Source organism: Pan troglodytes, chromosome 17, assembly GCF_028858775.2.
Source record: "Pan troglodytes isolate AG18354 chromosome 17, NHGRI_mPanTro3-v2.0_pri, whole genome shotgun sequence".
NCBI classification, from domain to species: domain Eukaryota; kingdom Metazoa; phylum Chordata; class Mammalia; order Primates; family Hominidae; genus Pan; species Pan troglodytes.
Window position 1 is genome coordinate 26857359 of NC_072415.2, and position 23961 is coordinate 26881319.

At 40.6% G+C, this 23961-nt stretch overlaps 1 protein-coding gene and 1 long non-coding RNA gene across 13 annotated transcripts in view; one reads left to right on the forward strand and one right to left on the reverse strand.

Moving 5' to 3' along the window:
• The window catches only part of DLGAP1 (DLG associated protein 1), a 964206-nt gene that overhangs the window by 428996 nt on the left and 511249 nt on the right, over positions 1-23961 (forward strand). For all 10 annotated transcript variants that reach the window (XM_016933374.4, XM_016933378.4, XM_016933377.4 and 7 more), the window contains one exon: positions 22576-22661. The gene's annotated coding sequence lies outside the window, so the exon portion shown is untranslated. The remainder of the gene's footprint in view (positions 1-22575; positions 22662-23961) is intronic.
• Positions 458-23961, reverse strand: part of LOC104003088 (uncharacterized) — a 35878-nt gene continuing 12374 nt past the window's right edge. Inside the window, exons 4-7 of one of the 3 annotated variants that reach the window (XR_008540671.2) lie at positions 12581-14167; positions 9728-9885; positions 6022-6143; positions 458-4270 (exon numbers count right to left, since the gene is read on the reverse strand). This is a non-coding gene — a long non-coding RNA (uncharacterized LOC104003088). Of the gene's footprint in view, positions 4271-6021; positions 6144-9727; positions 14168-23961 lie in introns of all 3 variants that reach the window. The other 2 variants (XR_008540672.2, XR_008540670.2) reach the window with 2 other exon arrangements.

The following is a 23961-nucleotide window of genomic DNA, read 5'->3' on the forward strand; positions in this document are numbered from 1 at the left end:
TGAGGTAGGTGACATCACAACTGATTGGTTATCAAGGGCCATTTGAGGAAGACATGATACTTAAGCAAAACCATCTTGAAGGCACCACAAAGAATGGTTTTAAGGAGCAGCTTAAGTGGAGTAAATCAAATTCAAGGTCACTCATTACTCAAGCTCTCCCTAACACTGCTGAGCTGGAAAGTAAATTATCTGAGTCACCATAATCTGAGGTGTTTTTTGTGTTACATTTTGCTATCTCTCTGTTTTTGCAAGAACAAAGTTCTAAGTTGATCTCAAATAAATTACAATTTTATATAACAAGGGAATCTGTATTAACATATATGATGGAAATCACTTCTTCCTACAGAGAAGAGAAGGAGTATGAGGGAACTAACATTTTTTGCATCCTTACCATGCCCCAGACTCTGGGCTCACTAGGTAAGTGTGCCGTCTCATTTAATTTCACTAGAGCATATCATTATTCTTTTTTTTTTTTTTTTTTTTTTTTGAGACGGAGTCTGTCACCTAGGCTGGAGTGCAGTGGCACAATCTTGGATCACTGCAACCTCCTCCTCCCGGATTCAAACAATCCTCCTGCCTCAGCCTCTCGAGTAGCTGGGATTACAAGCATGCACCACCACGCCCAGCTAATTTTTGTATTTTTAGTAGAGATGGGGTTTTGCCATTTTGGCCAGGCTAGTCTCGAACTCCTGGCCTCCAGTGATCCTCCCACCTCAGCCTCCCAAAGTGCTGGGATTATAGGCATGAGCCACCGCACCAGACCACATTATTTCTATTTTTAAATGGGGAAGCGAGCCTCAGAGACATCACACAAATCATATGTTAGGATATATCAAAAACCTCCAAAATTTCTGTGCTTTTTCCTAAAAAGCATGCTGACTATCTAGTACCCTATCCTACTGCTATTGTTAATATTCACCTGACATAAAACTCAAGAACAACACTGTGGCTGCAGTAGAGTCAGGGTAATCCAGGATATAAGGAGCCTGTCTCTTCTCCCCAGGTGCTCTCTACTTCTGCATAGTGAGGTTATTCAGGCCGAGCCTCACTTGGGGCTGAGCCACCACCTGTACAATTCCTATCTTAATAATAGCAGCTAGTGCCTAAACCTTGGAAAGGAACAATACTGTCAGGCTAAATCAGAAAGTCGCATGCCAATTTATAATTAATTTTGTGAGATATTGCAGGACAAAGACTGTGAAAAGGATTTTGCATGTCTTTTATGATAACTAGTTTCACTGAATAGACTATTTCATAGCCCAGAAAGTCCCTGTGTGACCAAAGAATCAGAAATAGAAAATGTGGCACCACTAAAGGATAGTTTCTACTTCACAGATTATGATGTGATCTCCTGATGATTTTTCCAATCTGGAGAACCAGAAATGATTGCTTATACTCAGAGCTCCATCTCATAGATAGTGCTATAGAAAGAAAATTCCTATTCTCTCGACTCTTCTTTTTTTTCACCCTTTGGTAACATCCAACCCCTAAGTACCTGTGGCCTGTGTACCTGTTTGGTCTGTGAATTTTGAGTTTTAAGTATTCCACCCTGAAAAGTGCAAAACCCTTTCTAAACTGGAGCAGAAGAATTTGGCTTCATTATACTTTTAAAGTAGGCTTTGTAAAACCCTTTCTTACTTCCCGCTCAGAATGGCATTTTAGAATATGGATATCTCACACTGAAAAACCTAGACATCTGTATGACCCTTTTAGTGAAAAATCCACCGACTGACCCCTGGCATGGTTTCAACAGTTCAGAAGCCTTTTTCTAGCACTTCTTAAACTAAATTCAACTTAACCTAACTAGTGACTGTGCATGTTTGTGTGTGTAGATGACAGAGGTCAAGAGGAACCAACTTAAGAACCGTGGTCACCTTTTATAAATGAAAGCATTATTGCTGCCACAAGAACCTGACAACATTTTGTGATGTGATGCTGTTAATACTATAAGCCTGAAAAGAGTGGGGACTGTCTTGACACTTAGATTCACTTCCTGGGAAGAGAAAACAGATTCTGATTTAATTATCTTATGGCTGTCTATATTTGGCTATTTTAGAGATGAGACTACTTTTATCATAACAAGAGATTGTTTCAAATCAAAGTAACTGTTTTTTTAAAATACCTTCAATATATTCACTTGGCTTTTAAAAATGTCAGTTTGAAGAATCCCTTAGCAGTCATGTAAAACAATTTTATATATATGTATATATGATATTTATAAATTGTATATATATGGCTTGAATTATTTTCAAAACTTTATAATTATCAGCAGAAAATAGAACTTAGATGGAAAACAGTAACCTTAGAAGGCAGAGATCTAAACTCTGGAAACTTACAATATGTATGTTCTGTTAAAAATGACAATGTTATTGTCCAAAAATAAAATGAAAAGGGCCTTTAGAGTCAGAAAACCAGGACTTGGATCAATTGCATGACCATGGGCCAATCACTTTACCACCCTGAAGAACTGTTGCCTCATTGGAAAAATGGTTATACAGGTTGAGTGTCCCTTATCTGAGATGCTTGGGTCTATAAGTGCTTCAGATTTCAGATTTTTTTGGGTTTTGGAATATTTGCATTCCACTTACCAGATCAGCATCCCAAATCTGAAAATCCAAAATCTGAAAATTTTTGAGTACTGATGTGACACTCAAAAAAAAAATGCTCATTGGAGTATTTTGGATTTCAGATTTTTGGATTTGGGATACTCAACCTGTAATAGCAGTACTCACCTCTTTGAGTTCTTGCATGTTTCAAATGAGCCATGGGTATGAAATACTCAGTGTAGAGTGCACACACATGACCTTGGACAGGGTCACTCCACCTGTGCACACTCAAGGCCTCAGACACTCTTTTTGTTTTATTTCCTCTACTTGTCTTTTCACTGCTAAATCCCTAGAACCTAAAATAGTGCTTGCCACTTTATAAGTGCACAAGAAGTACTTGTGGGAGGCAGGAAGACAGAGGGCAGGTAGGTGGGTTCTTGTTTTGTCTGATTTCCCCAGTATCCGAGTCTCCTGCTCTCTGCCTGGTCCCTTCATATTGATGACTTGGTAGCACTGCCTGCCTAAGAACTTGGTTTCTGTTTCACTCCTGGATTACTGTTTCATGAGTCAACCATCTGGCTCTCAAACACCACAGCTCCCCAGCAAGCCCATCACCTTCCCAGGTAAAGTCCATGCTCCTTAGAAGTCACTCCCACCTCTAAGTCTGGCCAGTGTGCCCTTTGATTAGGCACAGCTATACTATGTAAAGGCAAAGGGTGTCATTATCATCATAGTCAGAAAAAGTGAGGGTTGCAGAAGGTGGTAGTCATTAGTAGTCTTTACCCAATATTTCTCCCCCTTTTCTGGGTACATAAAAGAATTGCACTTCCCTGACCCCTTCTAGACAGATATGGCCACGTGAGTTGCTTTAATGCCAGGTTGTGAGCATGAACAGACATGTCACTCCGAGCATAAGTGTTAAGAGGGGAATTTGCCATGTCCCCTTTGCCTGTCTTGTTGAACTCGGAAGCCAGTTTCCGTGAAAAAGCATTAGTATCACCATTGTGGGGGTAGCACTCCCTTGATCCAGAACAGGAACATGGGGTTCTTCCCAGCTGTGGTACTCCCTTCCTGTTTAGGCCTCACCGGGAAAGTGGGGATTCTACGAGGATGGGAGATCAGGGTTCCATTCTCAGAAGCTCCAGACTGAAGTGCAACATGACCTCCAAGTCCTGATACTGAGAATCTTTCTGATGCTAATACTTTGTCTTTGACAAGTCATTCATGTATGATTTAAGAAAAGAGCTGAACAATTAATAAGAGGGACGATATTTGTATATACTATCTCAGAGATTACCAAGGAGAGGAGTTTTAATTTGACTTCCAAAGTTTGAGTTGGAATTTTACACTTCTAAATTAGATTTAATAATTTTTCAAAGCTTTTGAAATAGGAAATTTACCAAGACCAGAAACCTCAAGTCAATTACATCGAGATAAATGCCAATGAGAGAGGGGAAGAAAAATACATAAGCTTTACAAAAAACAGACTCTTTCACACAGAGATACACACACAGACATGTGATCCATATATAAACCTTTTCTACTAAGCAGAATAGAAACCAAATTTTTTTTTATTACATTAATAAATAAAAAGAAAAGGAAAACCAGATTCAATGCTAGGCCATTCCAGTTTTGCTCCAGCCTGGGTCTCCTAAACAGCTTCAGGTGACTTCTGTGGTCTTCCATCTCCTATTTGAAAAGCGTGTTGTTGAACTAGATGACACCTACAGCCATGGAATTCAGAAGCCTATTGTCACTTTAAGGTGAGTGGGAACACATTTTGTTCTAGCAAGAAGACCAATTTAAATTAAACTGGAACATTTTGAAAAAAAATAAGCTTATTGATTCACTTGTGCCTGACTCCTTCAAAACATCTTTTGAGTCAGGTTATGACAAGAGACATAAAAATAAAGTTAATAATAACATTGAATGCAAAAATTAGGTTCCAAGAAAGTACAAGAATGCGAATACACTTGCTGAAAGGGAAAACACAGCTGTGATTACATGGCAAATGTGGCTGTAGGTTTCTTGAAAGTCAAAGTCAATGCAATAAAGTTTACCCGTGACAGTTGTATAGCTTTTAGGAAAGCCCAAAGTTTTCCTAGTGTTAAAAGCCTTTTAAAAAGACTGTCCATATGGTACATTTTTAAAAAGAAAAGAAAGGAGAAAAAGAAAGAAAACCTAAAGAAAAAAAATAAGCAATGTCTCTGAATAGGCAATTCACAGCAAGAGAAACCTAAATGGGTAGTAAATATTAAAAGATGTCCAAACTCTTTCAAAATTAGGAAAATACTAATTAAATCATTGATAAAGTGTCAGTCTATAATCATCAGATTGACAAAAACTAAAAAGTTGCATAACATCAAATGCTGGCGAAGATATATAGAAATGGAATCCCTGATACCTTGCTGGTGAGAATATAATCTAACAGAGCTATTTGGGAAAATAATCTCACTGAGTTTGCTGACATTTAGTATGGATACACCCAACAATCCACCAATTCTACTGCTAAATATACCCTCCACAAATCACTCAGGTGCTCAAGAAGAAGGTGTGTTCATGTTCATGGCAGAGCTATTACTGTTAGTAGACTTACCAATGTGTGAATAGCATGGCATATGATGGAATGTAAAAAGCAATCACTTAGACTTATATGTAGCATCATGAATAGATCTTTAAAAACAGTGTTGAATAAGAAAAATTAGAAGATACTTATGCCACAGTATCATCTATGTAAATTAAGCACAGTGAATGCCAAAATTTTTCACATCTTCTCTGTGTGTGTGTGTGTGGTGTGTGTGTGTGTGTGTGTAAAAGGTAGAATGGATGAACATATAATAAATATTATCTATTTCATATATATATAATAAAAGCTGACTATGGTTGGAGGGGGCTGTGAGATTAGAGACAGAAGATAATAAAGAACAAAGTAAAACCAAAGTAAATGAAACAAAATAGAAACATTCTGTGGATTGACGATAATAAAATGTCATGCAGTTCACAATCATCTTAAATTTTCTTATCTAAAGTCTATATTTAAAAAAGTTTTCTGAACATTTAAAAGTTGAGGAAAAAACAAAATTAAGAACATGTGAACAATACTATAAAAACACCAACTCTATTTGAGAGCCTTCATGAAAGCTCAGCTTGAGTCTCATACAATGTGAACTTACTGTAGTTTTAAAGGATTAGTCTTTCTCACTTGGGGACAGAAAATGTAATAATACCTCCTTACAGTTACTGCAGTTGAGGACAGAACTCATTCATTTGAGTTCTGTGTTAGTCTGTTCTTGTGTTGCTATAAAGAAATACCTGAGAGGCTGGGCACAGTGGCTCACGCCTGTAATCCCCACACTTTGGGAGGCTGAGACAGGCAGATCACCTTAGGTCAGGAGTTTGAGACCAGCCTAGCCAACACGGGGAATCCCTGTCTCTACTAAAAATACAAAAATTAGCCTGGCATGGTGGCCCATACCTGCAATCCAGCTACTTGGGAGGCTGAAGACAGGAGAATTGCTTGAATCCGGGAGGCGGAGGTTGTAGTGAGCCAAGATCGCACCATTGCACTCCAGCCTGGGTGACAGAGCAAGACTCGGTCTAAAAAAAAAAAAAGAAAAAAAGAAAGAAAAAGAAAAGAAATACCTGAGACCGGGCAACTTTACAAAGAAGAGGAGTTTAATTCTCTTGAGGTTCTGGAGGCTGTACAAGCACGGCACCAGCATCTGCTTGGCTTCTGGGGAGACCTCAGGGAGCTTTTACTCATGGCAGAAGGTGAAGCAAGAGTAGGCATGTCACATGGCAAAAGCAGGAGCAAGAGAGAAAGAGAGACAGTGGGAGGTACCACACACTTTTAAGCAACCAGATCTCACAAGAAATCACTCACTGTGTTGAGCACAGCCCCAGGCTATGAAGGACTTGCCCTGATGACCCAAGTACCTCCCACCAGGTGTAACTGCTCAATGGATTCTCCTTGCGTGCTGCCTAGACAGAGCTGATTTATCAAGACAGGGGAATTGCAATAAAGAAAGAGTAATTCACGCAGAGCCGCCTGTACAGGAGACTAGAGTTTTATTATTACTCAAATCAGTCTCCCCCAAAACTTGGGGATCGGAGTTTTTAAGGATAATTTGGCAAGTAGGGGCTCAGGAAGTGGGGAGTGCTGATTGCTTGGGTTGGAGATGAAATCATAAGGCGTCGAAGTGAGTTTTTCTTGCTCTCTACTATTCATGGGTGGGATTGCAGAGCTGCTTGAACCAGTTTACCAGTCTGGGTGGTGTCAGCTGGTCCATCAGAACAGAACACAGGGTGTGCAAAATAACTCAAGCCCTGATCTTAGGTTTTACAACAGTAATGTTATTCCCAGGAGCAATCTGGGGAGGTTCAGACTCTTGCAACCAGAGGCCGTATGGCTCCTAACTGTAATTTCTAATCTTATAACTAGTTTGTTAGTCCTACAAAGGCCAACTGGTCCCCAGTTAAGAAGGGGATTTATTATCATCTTTGTTTCAAAGTTAAACTATGAACTAAATTCCTTCCCAAGCTTAGTTTGGCCTACACCCAGGAATAAACAAGGACAGCTGAGAGGTTAGAAGCAAGATGGAGTTGGTTAGGTCAGGTCTCTTTCACTGTCATAATTTCCTCAGTTATAATGTTTGCAAAGGCAGTTTCACAGGCTCCACCTCCAACACCAAGGATTATATTTCAACATGAGATTTAGTGGGGAGGTATATCCAAACTACATCAAGTCCTAATTTATATGGGGTCCTCCTCCCCAGCCCAGGACCCGGCACATAACGGTTACTGAAGAAGTCTGTAGAATGAATGAATTCACATTTTAGAAGCATAGAATTATTATTCATGTAGCTAAACCTTGGGACGATAAACCAAAAATAAAATTCAAAGGCCCCCCACAACCATCTGAATGTACTTCCTCCTCAGCCAGGCGCTCTAAAATTTAACCTGAAAGACTGGTTCAGGCCATGACAGGAAGTCGGGGGTTGGACATGCCTCACAATACCCCTCCAGCATTAACATCAACACAGACCTTAAGTCTGGTGAGAAACATTTACAGTCTATTCTCTCTGAAGCCTGCTACTTGGAGGCTTCATCTGCACGATAAAAGCTAGGTCTCCACAACCCCTACCATAACCCAGACATTCCTTTCTATAGATAAAAACTCAACCAATTGCCAATCAGAATATGTTTAAATCTACATAAAACGTGAGTTGTCCCACCCTTCCAGATCAAACCAATGTAAATCTTACATGTATTGATGGATGTATTATGTCTCCCTGAAATATATAAAATTATATGCCCTTTATAGGTCATAGAATTTGCTCTTGGTGAAATTTCAGGTTTTGGGAGGGAAGGGTGTGTGTGTGTGTGTGTGTGTGTGTGTGTGTGTGTGTGCGCGCGCGCCTATGTGTCTCGTTTCCTAGATTCCTTGGACAGGCATAGCCAGGGACCCTGGTTAAAGATTGATCCTGCAACACAGAAGAAGTATCTACTTAATAATCTAGTTAAATGATATATTCTAATAATTAGAATAAAATATTTAGATCATTAGAACAAAAAATGCCCCCAAACAACCTGACTATCTTAAGCTATAGAAACAAATTTATGAAGTGCCAATAAGTTATATTTGCCTTATATGGACAGAATATTCTTCCCCAAAGACATTGAAGAGTTATAAAGGCAAGTCTGGAAAATACACATTTGCATAATGAAAACTAAAAGGACTTTTCATTTTAAGAAGACTCTTTTGCATAAAAAATTATATCTTGTAAATATATGAAAATGTGTATTTATAAGCTTTTAATCAGATAAATCTTAAGCGACAGAAGTGTTTATAGGTTAAGTGTCAGAATCTATTTTGGTATGAAGACCACTGAGAAAAGAAGATAAAGCATCTTTGAAATTAACCATATAAGCCCCTGGATAAAATAGATTCTAATTTATATAACTTTATAAAGTAAGGGGCATCTTCTAATGCATAATGTCGGGAAAATGTCTTTGTGATTAGACAGCTGGCTGCAAGATGAGCATGCCCAGACACTCAGAGGAAGAGGAATTGGATCATTAGATGGAGCAGAATAGACTGTGCTCAGAAATGACCTTCTCAAGAATTTTAGATGTTGATTACTGTAGTTGAAAGAGCTCCAAGCAGGAAGAGTCATTAATTTTGAAAAAATTCAGTCAATAATGTTTTTCACTTCTTTCAGCTGCTTCACACAGACTAATTATTTCCTTTTTAAAGCCTTGAGTTTTTCTGTCAAATTCTTATGTATAGAATGATAGCCCTTTCCAAGTGAGTGGGGAACCCTCACTTATTGAACCTTGACCCCCCAAATCGGAGTACCTTTTCCATCTTTCCCCTCTACTTTTGCTGTAAAGCTTAAATTCAGAATTCGAATAATTAAATCTAATGACGAAGTCATAATACAGATATCTAGGCTGAAAGTTCTGCTCTGAGTGGTTTATTATTATAATTCTGTATTTGTCTTCAGCCTTATTTAAATCCCTTCTGATGGAGTTTACATCCACTACTTATCATTCTTCCATCCTAATAACCACTCATTTATTCATTCGACAAATATTTGTTAAATGTCCTTTATATGCAGGTTACATGGGAAGTACTCATTCCTAAATATTTTGTTATTTAAACTTGCCGGTTTTAGTGGATGCTGTAGTTGGCGACCCAGATACTCCTTCAGAGCCAAGGTACTCGTTCTGCCAGCTGCTGGAATTGGTGGCACCTGACAGCTCTCAGCTGTATCCCTTCTGGAAAATTGCCTTTGGCCAAAGGGAGCTGCCTCACACGAGGTCATGCTTCCTCCCTGGGCAGACCACATCCAATGTCTGGCCACTGCGGGGGATACAAAGACTCATCCCCACTGCTTCAGTTTGGGCCAGTTCTGAAGGGCATCCCAGCTCGGGACTCCAGCATGCCCATCCCACCCGATCTTTCTTCCTTCATTCTGTCATAGTGGTTTTGCCCAGAGCACACCCCAGTGGAACTCCCCACAGATCTCCATCTCACAATCAAACCTCCATGGAAGCAAACCCAAGTCAGAGTAAACCACAGCCTCACTTGTCATAGCAAATCTTCACAGTCCCTGCTATTTCTATTAATATAATCATTGTTAGTATCCAGAGAAACAATGGATATTTTGGTTACCAACCTAACTTAAGGCATGTGAGTGATTTTCTACATCCAGATTATACTTAGAGAGAGTGATAAGATTAATGCTGTCTGCTAGTATCTTTTGAAAAGCAAACTGAATCATTAACTGGTCCAACCGAATGTTGCCAATTGATGCCTTCTCCATTGACCAACTTTCTGGAAAAAAAAAAAAAGTATAGCACATTAGGCTTTAGGTAGACTTACTGGTAGACTGTTTCACTAATCGGCAAAGCAAACATTGATAACTGGCAAACCATTCACCTGGGAGTCTTTGTTTGTATTATGCAAATGAACTACTTCCTCTTGTCTCAGCTGTATTCTGCTTACTTATAGTGAAGTTTAAGGCTGAGCCAGGAGAGGGCGAGAGCTCCACCCTGGAGGGCCCTTGCAAGATTAAACAGCAGTTTCAGCAGGGGCACTCTTTGCTTTATTTGTAACCTATTGCTACATTGGGTTTCCAGAAATTGTTTACTGATGTTTATTTGTTTGGGAGCATTTTTTGGTTATGTGCTTGAGGAAAATGAGTAAAAATCCAATACCTTTTTCTGTGGTAGAAAATTAAAGACTTTCTTTAACTTTTTTGTTAGAAATAATTATTTTATTTGTGCTGAACTCCAGGGAAAACAGGATATGAAGTCCCAAACCATTTCTGCTTTCTTTCTGAGTATTTAATTCAGTTTATCAAATATTTATTGAGCATCAAATCTGTATGAGGATTTTACACCCTTGGTGTACACGAGTGAACAAAACAGACACAAGCCCTGCCCTGAGTTCTACTTTCTTTGCTCTACTACCCTGAGGGAGAGAGAAGGAGGAGTGAGGGAAGGATGCAGAGATGATGTGCAACATATTTCCAGGTTTTCTGCACAGGCCTGCTTTTAATTATTCTGTCCTGTTCTAAGAACACATAACTCACTTATTTCCTTAGATTATATGGTCACTTTTATTTTGACTACCCAAACGTGATCTTTGGTGTAAATAAGACTGAAAATTCTCACCTCTTATTCATCTGAAAATATTGCTGGGGAGATGAGGGGCTGAAAGGTGAAGGGAGGGAACTAGTATTTATTGAGCCTTTAGTATACTCCACGTGCTTTACATGACATGCATTTAATCTGCACAGTCAATCTGCAAGTTGGATATGACTTTTATCCCTACTTTATGTATGGGAAAACTGAGACTGAGAGGTTGACTAAATCACTTTGCAGAGACCACACAGGAAGTAAGGCACTGACCCTGAACTGAGCTCAGGACCCCTGCCTTCTCCCTTGCAGTGCTGACTCCGCTGGAGTCTCGCAGGTAGAAGTATCACGCTTCTGGTCTGCCAAACTTGTCAGCATACCTAGAGCTTGAGAAAGAATTTTTTTAATTCAATGAACACTTATGCAGGTCTTGAAACCAGTGTGCTTCAAAATGAACTTGAGCAATAGAGCCTCCTGGGCCTAAGAAATTCAGAAGAAAAGTATTGCAAAGATTTGTGTAATGGTTAAGCCTTCCTTCATGATGATAGCCACAAACCTCCCCAGAGGTAATCTGTTGTGGCTCAGATTCTTCTATAGAAGCTTCTCCCAAAGAATGTACACAAGGTTTTCTGTGTATCCTACCCATCCAGCCACTTCTCTCCCATATATCTTTGAACTGGGAACAATTCCACACTTAAATAGGGAAGTGTGATGAGAAAAGACTGATGATAACAGGTGAGGCTGCTCACCAGCGGCTGCCTTGGTGGTCTGGGAAACTTGTTTTGGAGAAGTTATTTGAACTAGTAATTTATTTATATTAAAAATGAACAACTCTGAAGACCACTGTAGATTTATATTGCTTTTATATTTTAAAATTTTGTGTTCTTTCTCCTATATAAAATTTAAGGCTAAATATCTGTCTCTAGGGAAAAGAAGTTATTCAGTCATACTGGAAAGGAATATGAAAGGGAAGGCTTGAACTGTAGTTAGTCAGATACTTAAATCTGCTGATAGCATGTGTTCATTACTCTTCAATCTTAAAGTTGGAAAATTAATGAATTTTCTGAAGCCAAAGGAAGGAGAACTTTTGTTTTTCATGGGAGAATTAAAATATTAACATCTATACAATATTATTTGTTTACCTTTATATATCTTGATTTGTTCCACAAAGAATTTGGAGTGGCTTATACGAATTGTTAGCTCAACAGTGGGATAGATTGATGGATAGAGATATAAATAAAAATTAGTATCATTGTATGATTTTTGTTATAGTGTGCTATGCAATTATTGACATTAAGCTGATATTCCTAAAAGCAGAAGCAAAGAGGAATACTGTATATTATGTCACTCATATTTAGTCCTGAAAGAATAAAATTCTTCAGTGAAGCAAAGATTTTCCTGACACTTAGGTCTGACAAGGACATTTTTTCTGATATGTTGTAGCCAGTGTTTTTCGATGACATTCTGACAAAAAAGTGAAGGCAGGTGTCATGGGAAACTTTTTAAAATTTTCCCTAAAAGCAAACTGAGGATATAATGACCAAGTCCAACTCAATGGAAGCAATGTTCTGGATACATTAGAAAGTGTGTGGTCAACATACACAGCTTGCTAGTAGACTACCTTAATTTCCAGAGTAAGGATACCAAAATCATAGCCCGTGGCCCAGCAGCTTCCTCACCCCAACTTAGGATGTGTGGATCCATCATAGAACTGTTTTCTGCTTAGACAAAACTAGGCTCAGATCCCTTTCAAAACAGTGCTCTTGGTCTTCACTACCAATTGATTAGAGATGGCAAAAACTGAAGCCTATTTTTCATCATGGGCAGAACCCTCTAGGGCGTCAATATGCACTTCAAGAGAGAGCACAGGCCTCTGAAGTTATACACACCATTATCTCTGTAGGTCTCTCTAAGTGTTTTTCCAGCATGGGACTTCAGAGCTTTCAATCCACGGAAGAGTCACCGTCAGGAATGCATTGACCACACATTCTTTAAACACTTTCTCTTTAATATTTCTGTCAAGAGCTTTCACTAAAAGGTGAGCAGCAAACAGTTCAAAGACATGTTCTCGCAAGAGTCTGGGCCCAGTGTTCTGTGCTGTTAATCAAAGGCAGGGCCATATGAACTAAAAGATGAAAGCACACCATCCACCGACACACTCTTTAGAACTTAGAGCCTCTCCCAGGCTGGCACCTGGCATCCACCTGCACCTGGTGAGGTTGGGGTAGAACCTCTGCAGGACCAATCAAAAATACTTCCGCAGTGTCTACTGGGTGTCAGAAAATGAGGATATGGTGTTGAACAGGTGCTTGTCCAGAATGGCTCTAGTCTAATATTTACACTATAATTAGTTACTATTTGGGTCTTTTTGTTTGTATTTATTTATTTTTATTAATATACAACAGTTGTACATATTTTGGGGGGATATGTGATATTTTGATACCTGCATACAATGTGTAATGATCAAATCAGAGTAATTGAGATATTATCACCCCAAACATTTATCTTTTCTTTGTGTTGGGGACATTACAGTTCTTTGCTTCTAGCTACTTTGAAGTGTACAATAAATTTTTGTTAACTGTAATTTCCCTAGTATTCTATCAAATCTAGAACACATTCCTTTTATCTGACTGTACTTTCATACCCCTTGACCAACATCTCTTCACCCCCACTAATCACTATGTTTGTTATTTGCTGTGAAGGATAAGGATGGCTGGACTTGTCCTTAAAAGTTGGCTAAGTAGGCCGAGGTGGGCAGATCACGAGGTCAAGAGATCGAGACCATCTGGCCAACATGGTGAAACCCCGTCTCTACTAAAAATACAGAAATTAGCTGGGCGTGGTGGTGCACTCCTGTAGTCCCAGCTACTCAGGAGGCTGAGGCAGGAGTATCGCTTGAACCTGGGAGGTGGAGGTTGCAGTGAGTCGAGATCATGCCACTCCACTCCAGCCTGGGCGACAAGAGCGAGACTCCATCTCAAAAAAAAAAAAAAAAAAAAAAAAAAAGTGGGCTAAGTATCTTCCAAAACACAAATAAAAGAACAAACATGCTTCTGAAATTCTCACCAACTATACCAAGTATACGGTATTGATTTTCATAGTCTCTTACAGATTGATAGTCATCTTATTAGTTTAGGAATAAATAAATATATTGTTTATATTATGAACAGTTCTCTATTTATCTTGCCAGCTTAGGACTATAGAAATATGTTCGTTATGACTGTGGTCATAAAATGGTTTTTTGGTGGAATTCAGAGAATAGATTACTCAGACAATCATCATAAGTAGATTCATTAAAGTTACTTTTAAATATTTAATAGTTACCATCAGATAAATCCACAAATGGACAACTTTTAAGGAATTCAGTGTTTCATAATTTTACGATTGTTAGAAGCATCCTATTGCAATGGGGACAAAAGTGTGTGGTGGCTGTCATCTGGTGCTTTCTATTTCTCCAGAAGTATGAGAAACCTGCACTGAAAAGAAAAAGAAATGTCAGAGAGTTGAGGAGAATGGAGCATATAGAAATTATTGTGATTTGTCCTCTTTACACAAAAGCAGAGAAAGCCTCTGACCACTGCCTACATTGACTAATTTAGTGCTTGAAACTTTTAACCACAAACAGATATCCAAAGTGCACTACCCATGTGAAAGGAAGACTGTAGGGTCAGACTGTCTGGATTTGGGTCCAGCTCCTTCACTTACTAACTGTGTGGACCTGAGCACAGATCAGTTTCCTTACCTGTGTGAGGGAAACCCTGTGCCTCAGTTTCCTTATCTCTATATTGAGGTTAGTAATAGTCCTTACCTTAGAGAGGTTTTTTAAATATTAAATGATTGCGTATGTAAATGCTTATAATAGTACCCGGCAAACAATAAGCAAGCATTTGCAATCATGATTTGAGGTACCCCAACAGCACAAGACACTAGGGCTAAAATGAACATTCAGAATAAATGACCCCAATGGAAACAGAAAGAATTTTTTTAAATAAGAAAACTTTCAGAAACTACAACTTAATATTACTCAATTAGTTTTCACAGAACATTGAAAGGATATTGCAATCACAATATAAGAATATAAATCGGGCCGGGACCGGTGGCTCACACCTGCAATCCCAGGACTTTGGGAGGATGAGGCAGGAGGATCGCTTGAGCTCAGGAGTTCAAGACCAGCCTGAGCAAGATAATGAGACCCCCTGTCTCTATAAAATAAATTCTTTTTAATTAGCTGGCCATGGTGGCGCATGCCTGTGGTCCCAGCTACTCAGGTGGCTGAGGCAGGAGGATCCCTTGACACCATGAGCCAAGATTGCGCCACTGCAGTCCAGCCTGGGTAACAGAGTAAGACCCTGTCTCAAAAAAAAAAAAAAAAAGAACAGGAGCAATCTGTTAACAAGATAGTCAAAGAAAATTTATAGAATAAAAAGAAAAAGACAAATGTCAAATACATAGACCAGTTTAAGGGACCCACAGCAGACAGTCTGCTGCTCAGCAATACCAGCTTTCTCTTCCTCTTGTGCCACAGCCAGACTGCGTTTCCCAGGCCCCCTTTGTAGCTTGGGATAGCCAGTGGAACCTGAAAAGGAGTATGTCTCATGCCCAGGCCTGGCTGCTGAAACTGTCCACAGTGCCATTCCGTGTTGTGAGGCTGTGGTGCAGTTATACGGTGGCAGATGTTTTTGCAGTGGCTGGGGGATTCTTTGTGTGGAAGTGGCAGAGTGGGGGCTGGCAGGTGGGCAGAGGTGTCAGTCTGAACCATCAGTGCTGCTCTGAGGAGCCTGAACTTTGCCTCGGGGCCATGGGGATCCACTAAAGTCTGTGCTATGTGTAGACAGGGGTATAACAAGCAGATGTGTTAGAACATTCACTAACTAGAATATTCTGAGAATTTCAGAACATTCACTCCCTTGGCTGGGGGAGGACACTGAAGAGGCCAGGAGAGGTGGGCATGGCACTGAGGCTGGAAGCAGTTAGGAGGTTTTGGTAATCACCAGGTGGAAAAGGATCGGGCTTGAATTCAAGCAGTGTTAGAGGGATGAAAGGGAGAGATGGATGCCCAAGGACATTGTAGAGTCAACTGTTCTGTTGGGTGTGGGGAGTTGAGATGCCACAATTAGAAATAAATGTGGATACAGGTCTCATCACATTTGGGGATACATCATGACTTTGGGTGCTTATGCTCATGGCTGTTATTTTCTCTGAGAAGTTAGAAGATTTTTTTTTAATTTGGTTTTGTGTTGTTGTTGTTGTTGTTGTTGTTGTTGTTGTCGTTTGAGACAGGGTCATGTTCACACCACTGAACTCACCCAGGCTGGAATTCAGTGGTGTGATCATGGCTCACTGCAGGCTTGACCTCCTAGGCTCAAAGGAACTTCTCACCTCAGCCTCCCAAGTAGCTGGGACTACAGGTGTGCACCACCACATCCAGCTAATTTTTTTATTTTTATTTTTTGGTAGAGACAAGGTTTCACTATGTTGCCCAGGCTGGTCTTGAACTACTGAGCTCAAGCAATCCTCCTGCCTCAGCCTCCCAAAGTGCTGGGATTACAGACATGAGCCACCATGCCCGGCCCAGAGGACTGTTATCAGCACCCTCTCCACCGCCACATTCTATACTCTGTCCATCCCAAACTATTGGTTATTTCATTTATTGCTGCCCCTGTAGGTACTATTGCTCTGTCTGAAATATGCACATCCCCTTGACAACCTAGAAAGTTTCTAAACAGCCTTTTACCTACATCAAGTCTTCTGGGAAGGCTTCTCTCACTTCAGAAAAGCCTGGCTGCACCCCTCTTGAGCCTTTTCTCTCCCATGCCCTCTCCCTTCTGGTGGCACTTATAAAAGTGGGGTCACCATGCTCACGACCTCTTTACAACTAGACAGAGAGCGTCTGATGGCAGGTAAGGATTTTTTTTTTTTTTTTTTCTTGAGGCAGAATCTTGCTCTGTCTCCCAGGCTAGAGTGCAATGACGCCATCTCGGCTCACTACAACCTCCATCTCCCGGGTTCAAGTGGTTCTCCTGCCTCAGCCTCCCGAGTAGCTGGGATTACAGGGGCACATTACCACGACCAGCTAATTTTTGTATTTTTAGTAGAGACGGGATTTCACCATGTTAGTCAGGCTGGTCTCAAACTTCTGACCTCAGGTGATCTACTCGCCTCGGCCTCCCAAAGTGCTGGGATTACAGGTGTGAGCCACTGTGCCTGGCCGGAGGGATTTTTTTTTTTTCATCCTTGTGTTTCCGATGACTAGCCAAGGGCCTATGACAAACAGGTGCTCAGTAGACATTTGATGAATAAGATAATTCATTAATGAGAATAAGGGACAGGAAAAAGATGTGGATCTTGAAGTAGTAGCATCCCCACCTCCATTCTTATGAGAATAGAGGAGCTAACGAGCAACCCTGAAAGGACCAATAGCATTGAAAATTTGATAAAGTTGAAAGCAAAAAATACATACATTCCACACAGTTGTATGATTCCTGTGCTTTTTGTTGCCTCAAATGCTTCATTCTCATGATTCTTTATCTTTTTAAATTTTGTTTATTGATTTTTAGACAGAGTCTCACTGTCACTCAGGCTGGAGCGCAGTGACGCGATCATGGCTCACTGCAGCCTTGACCTCTTAGGCTCAAGCATTCCCCCAACCTCAGCCTCCCAAGTAGCTGGGACCACAGGCCTGTGCCACCACACCCGGCTAGTTTTTTAATATTTTTTTGTAGAGACAGAGTCTTCCCATGTTGTTCAGACTGGTCTTGAACTCATACGCTCTAGCAATCCTCCCGCCTTGGCCTCCCAAAGTGCTGGGATTACAGCACTGAGCCACCGCACCCAGCAATCCTGATGATTCTTAATCTGATTTTACTTTTATTTTATTGTGTTGCCTTCTCAGCAAACACTACACTAAACTGTGTAGCAACCAAAGTAACATCAGATTAAGAATCATCTGATTACAAACTTTTATCTCAATGGAATATTTAGAGAAATGGTGTGTAACCCTGTATCATGTCCTGTGGTAGAATCTGTTACAAGAAAACAAGACAATTGTGCTCCTTGTGGATCACAGATATGCTCAAGTTCTAGAATACAATTTGCATGATCTTGTAAGTAGTGCAGATCATGACTTGCCCTCTTTACATCTTTAGTCTTTAGAAATTCAGCCAGATATGGGAGTCTAAGAATCCTTCTAACCTTTGGAGCTCTTCTCTTCTCCTCTACCTCCCTGTCCATACATGATCCAGCTCCATCCTGCTACTGTCCCCTTGGTCCGGTGAGGAGACTCATTCACCTAAAGGTTCCCATTCCTGGGAGGGTGGTGGATGCTGTCATTCTTCAGCTTGAAATCACTACTAAACAAACCCATCCCTACCATGGGAACATGAATCCCATTCATGGCATAACTTCCGTTTGTTATTATGCAAATATTTTCTACTTCCAATAGAGTGAGGAGAGGAAGGAAATACAGCAACAAAGGAGGAAGAGAACCCTATCCTGCCATGGGCATGTTATGAGCTGTGTCCTCCAGGAGACTTTAAGTTCATTGAGGGAAAGCACCCCACCTTCTTGCTCCTCTCTATCTCCAATACCTAGGAGAGTACCAGGCACATTCAACAATATTGCTGGTTGAGTGAATGAGGAAATGATTGATTAAACAAATGTGTAACAGCAAGGCAATGTTTGCTGCTGCTGTGGTGGTTGTCCCAGTATCGGCTGCAATACAGTAGGAAACATGGATCTCAATGAATGCTTTCTGTAGTTAATGCTATTCATACAAGATTAGTGATGCCAGACGGGAAAGCAGCGACCTGATGATCCGCATCCACTCATTTGCAGATTGGGTCAGAAGTCAAGAGGAGCATGGAGTGCAAGTGGAGTCTAAAGAGACTCGGTGGCGGCCAGGTGCAGTGGCTCACACCTGTAATCCCAGCACTTTGGGAGGCCGAGGCAGGTGGATCACGAGGTCAGGAGATCGAAACCATCCTGGCTAACATGGTGAAACCCCGTTCTACTAAAAATATAAAAAATTAGCCGGGCATGGTGGCAGGAGCCTTGCAGTTCCAGCTACTCCAAAGGCTGAGGCAGGAGAATGGCGTGAACCCGGGAGGCAGAGCTTGCAGTGAGCCAAGATCGCGCCACTGCACTCCAGCCTGGGCGACGGAGCGAGACTCCGTTTCAAAAAAAAAGAGAGAGACTCGGTGGCTGTCACTCCCTTCCCACGTCCTGTAGCAAGGCTTCAGCAGCAGCAGCATTTCTTCTTCTTCTTCTACCTTTGAATAGTCCAGTTCCCATTTTGTGCATTGGTTTAAAAGTCAGAAAAGTAAAAACGAATACAAAAAAGCAACATATTGAGCACTGAACTACCTAAATCAAAAGCATATGGTAGTTGTATAGGAATTGTTATTTTTTTCCCCGTCACTGGTTTTGGTTTTTCTGCCTTTCATTGTATGAGAATAAAACACTTTCACAGAGCAATTGGAAAGTTCAAAATTGCTAGGCATGAAAAATGATTTTCATTTTTAGACAGATGTGATTTCTTCAGAAGCCATTTATATCCAACTGCTGTGCCTGTCTTTGGGAAATTTAACTTAAAAAAAATTGTAGCCTGATACAAGACACGACAGCTTTCTGTACAGAGCCTTTGCTAAGCCTTCCTGCTTGGATTCAAAGATAATAACTATATGGCCTACAAATACCTTGCGAAAATAGGTATTTTTTGTTTAACTATACCTGAAAAAATATAACTAGATGTGCAATTTTACAAAGAGATGACAAGTTGATGTTTATTTTACGGAAGAGCTGGACATAATAACTTTGTTGTTGTTACTTGGTGTATATGTGTGTGTGAGTGTGTGTGTGTGTGTGTGTGTATATATATATATTTATTTATTTACATATAGGGTTTGGTTCTGTTTGGGGCATCAGGCATCCACTGAGGATCTTGGAATGTATCCCCCATGGATAAGGTGGGGGCTACTGTATGTCACAAAGTTCAGTGGAAAAATCCCAGTGGGTGAGGAGTCCAGACAGAGGAAACAGCCCAGCAGGATTCGTTAGTGACTGATTCCAATTTTAAAAAAGTTTATGTGATAATTAAGCAAATGAATAGTCATATTTTCCAAATGTGAGTTTTTAGCTTGCCATTGACAGAAAAAGAAGCTGCAAAAAGGGGAACCACTCTTACATGCAAAATAATAGAAAGAAATCTCAAGATAACCTAAAAATACAGGCAGGTTGAGTTCCTGAGTGAATGCTGACTAGGATCCACAGTGTTTGCACAATAAGTATTTATAAATCCTTGACATAAGTCACCATGGTATGACCGAATAGCAAACCAATACACACACACACATTTTCCCTTTTGAGAAAACTTTAGGGTTTTATTCTGATGCCTCATAGCAGTAAAATGGTTTTTTGTTTGTTTGTTTGTTTGAGATGGAGCCTTGTTCTGTCGCCCAGGCTGGAGTGCAGTGACGCAATCTCGGCTCACTGCAAACTCTGCCTCCTGGGTTCAAGTGATTCTCCTGCCTCAGCCTCCCGAGTAGCTGGGATTACAGGTGCCCGCCACCACGCCCGGCTAATTTTTGTATTTTTTAGTAGAGATGGGGTTTTGCCATGTTAGCCAGGCTGGTCTTGAACTCCTGACCTCAGGTAATCTGCCGGCCTCCACCTCCCAAGTGCTAGGATTACAGGCGTGAGCCACCGCACCCGGCCAGCAATGAAATGATTTTAAGAAAGTAATAAAACAGCACGAGGGGAAACGTGGGGGTTGGAACTCAAATGCTCCCTTAAGGGTCACTCACTCTTCAGCCACTCTTCAGACCTTGGCCTTTCAACCCTTCCAGTCAGCACCTCCTGGAGCTGCCCCAGGAGCAAGAAGCCCTGCCTCTACCCTGGGATCCAAAGCCCATAATTATTCCCTGGGAGTCTTTTCGAAATATCTGACTATGATGAAGATAATATGTGTCACCAGGGTTATTCTTGTATTGAGTGCTTAGCATGGGCCAGGCGCTACATTGATAGTTTTAACCTTGTTATCCCATTCACTCCTCACTACAGCCCTATTTCTATACAATTACTGTATGTTTCTTATTCAGTTAAACATTGCACTTCATAGAACACTGCATTGTTCCATGAAGTGTCTGGGTGCAGTGGCTCACACCTGTAATCCCAGCACTTTAGTAGGCCGAGGTAGGAGGATAACTTGAGGCCAGGAGTGCAGCATCAGCCTGGGGAACAGAGTGAGAACTTGTATCTACAGAAAAATTTTTAAAATTAGCCAGGTATGGTGGTAGGTCCCTGTAGTCTCAGCTATTTGAGAGGGTGAGGTAGAAGGATCACTTGAACACTGGGGGTCAAGGATGCAGTGAGCTGTGATCGTGCCACTGCACTCCAGCCTGGGCAACAGAGCAATACCCTGTCTCAAAAAAAAAAAAGCCAGGGGTTGGGTGGGGAACAGAGGCACTAATTTTCCCAGGGACACATAACTCAAAAGGGTTGATAAGTTAGGCTGCTTGTGATAACTATGATTAACCCTCCTCCAACTGTGACTGCAAAAATTCAACAGCTGGAGTAGCACTCTTAGAGTGACCTCTGTTCTTATCAAGAAACAAACAACTTTATACTCGTTGGTGAGAACAGAGTGGTAGTTTTCTTGGGGACATGGAAAAGAGAGTATTAATGAAGAAATGAGAAATGAAATGGTGCTTCCCATGGAGAGAAGAGAATGCTGGAATTTCAAGTGCTTCTTGGACTTTTTCTAAGAGAAAATTGGAACAACTCATTTTCTGTTCTTTCAAACACAATTTAGCCCTGCTCTGGCCCTAGAAGACAAACAGGATGCAGGGGCTTTGCTAGTCTCCCATAGTTGCTATTTTCCCTGTAATCAAAATGGCAAGAGAAGAATACTTCATAAAATGAAGATGTAGCAAGAACTTACTGTCCATCATTAGGCATTAAAGATGGGGTAAAAGGAACTAATACTTACAGAAAGCTGAGTAGCATTTCTTGGCCTCAGTGTTGTCATGGTCTAGTGGAATGGACTGAGTGGCACAGGAATACCAATGTAATCAGTAAAAGTGAAGTACAAAGAACTAGACACACAGAGGAAAGAACAACTGTCTCTTGTCTGGAAGCCCAAGGAAATCACCATTTAGAGATTACATATGAACCAAGCCCTCTACAAAAGGGTTCCTAGGCATCCATGTCAAAAACAGACAGATAAAAAAAAAATTACCAATACATTTGATGCAGAACCAAGGTTGAGAACTACTGGAAGAAGTTAGAGAGTGAGAAACTGGATTTTGAAGCAGTAGCTTTTAGGCTCCCTGAGACTATGGAGCACTTGATTGCTGTGGGCCAGGTGTGATGGAGAAGGCTCCTATCAGAGCAGCCGCAATAGGGATGGGAAGGAAGAAACTAAAGACACAGGTGCACTTGACAGGAGGGAGAGGATGCAGAAAGGGACCTGCTAAATTGTGAACTCCCGAGGGTGGGCACTAACCTATCTCTCCATCCCAGAGTACCCAGTACGTGACTCACACAACATGCCAACAGAATAGATACTTGTTGAATAAATAATTGAACTGGGTAAATATATTTTAAAAATTTGGAAAACTGGGCAGCTGGGGAATAGAGTATCACCAAAACACAACAAAGAAATTCGGAAGGAAAGATGTTTAGAGGAAAAAAGTGAATTCAGTCTTAGACCTTTTCAGTTTAAGTAATTAGACATAATAATTTGAAGATTCAAACATCTGAGAAGTCTGTCTAATGTGCAAAAGAAGGTCAAATCATAGGGCCCTCCTAAATTCCTATATTTTGTCACCCCCTCCTATTTCATTTGTATGTGACCAGGAGACTAAAACATGCATTATGCTCCCAACAGGCTAAATCTCTTCTGGGATCCACTGAATGCCACTAGAGGGTCTGCTTGAGAGAATTCCTGATTGAATGACAACGGCGCTAAGAACAGTAAGTCATGGTTGGGAAGCAGTAAGGGAAGAATGGAGCCCAGATATCCTAAATTAAAATATAAAAGGCTATCGTTATTAGGCATGTACATCTAAATTTCAAAGTAAAAGGGCAACATCCCACTACGCCTCCCGAATCCAGCACATTCCACCTAACACACGCACACACACACACACACATACACACACACACACACCCTTCCCTCTGAGGCAATTAATGGACCCAAACTGACTTTTTTATGGAACCATAATATAGAAAGAAATGCCTGTGCCGAAAATGTCAATGCACAATAATTTATCCGAAATCAATGCTCTATTCTATGTCCCCAAGCTCAGCACTAACATTGTAACCTCTTAAATGTGCCTTGTTGTCTGCAGCTTGAATTCCTTTGTGGTTTCACATACGTTATTTGGATGAAGGCTGAAACTCTCACACACTGGTTATTATAGACTGTGCAGTTGAAATTAATAGAATAGAGACGCCCTCTGTCTGATGACTCACTATTTTTCCTCTTCTGACTCATAGTTTTTCTTTTTTGTTTTTTTCACATTATTGATCAGTGAATAGTCTAGTAATCTAATTCATGTGTATTTCAGGGCTAAAAATGGAACACTAACCTTGAATGGGGAAAGGGGCTGAATAATGTTAACATCCAGGTAAAGAACAGGTTAATTCGGAAGGGAAGGGGGAAGAAGGGACTCCCCGGAGAGCAGGAGGAAGGCAGAGGGCCTCGGGGGTAGCTGTTCCCCGAGTGATTAGGTACTTATATCATGTGCTCTGTCATATCCAGGAAACAGGAAAAGAAAAACAATCATGGGAAAAATATTAATACCATACAGAGGAGAACTGTGTTTCAATTACCTCAATTCCTATGATCCTTCATTAGTAATGGAAGATACATCATCCACAATAGAGAAAACATAAGTGCCTCAGAAATATAAAGTTGTCTATTTCTCTGAAGTCAAAATGACATTTTTGCTTATAGCAGAAATGTCTACTAACTTACAAATGAACCATCTATAACAATTATTTGTTTAATTATATGACCCTCAGTTACTAACGTGCCCTGGACACTGTAGCTTCTGTGGGTTCCTCAGAAATTATCCTGAATATTATAATCTGCTAAGCTCTTACATCATACACCAGGACTCAAGTCAGACCATCAGTTCTTTGACACCTCTCTGTCTTCAAATCATCTTACCAAATACCTGACCATCTTACTTCCTTAGAGCCTGAGGCTGTACCAGTCCTGGCATTCGTATAGAGCATTAATACACCCACACAGCGCCTTTATTTTTCT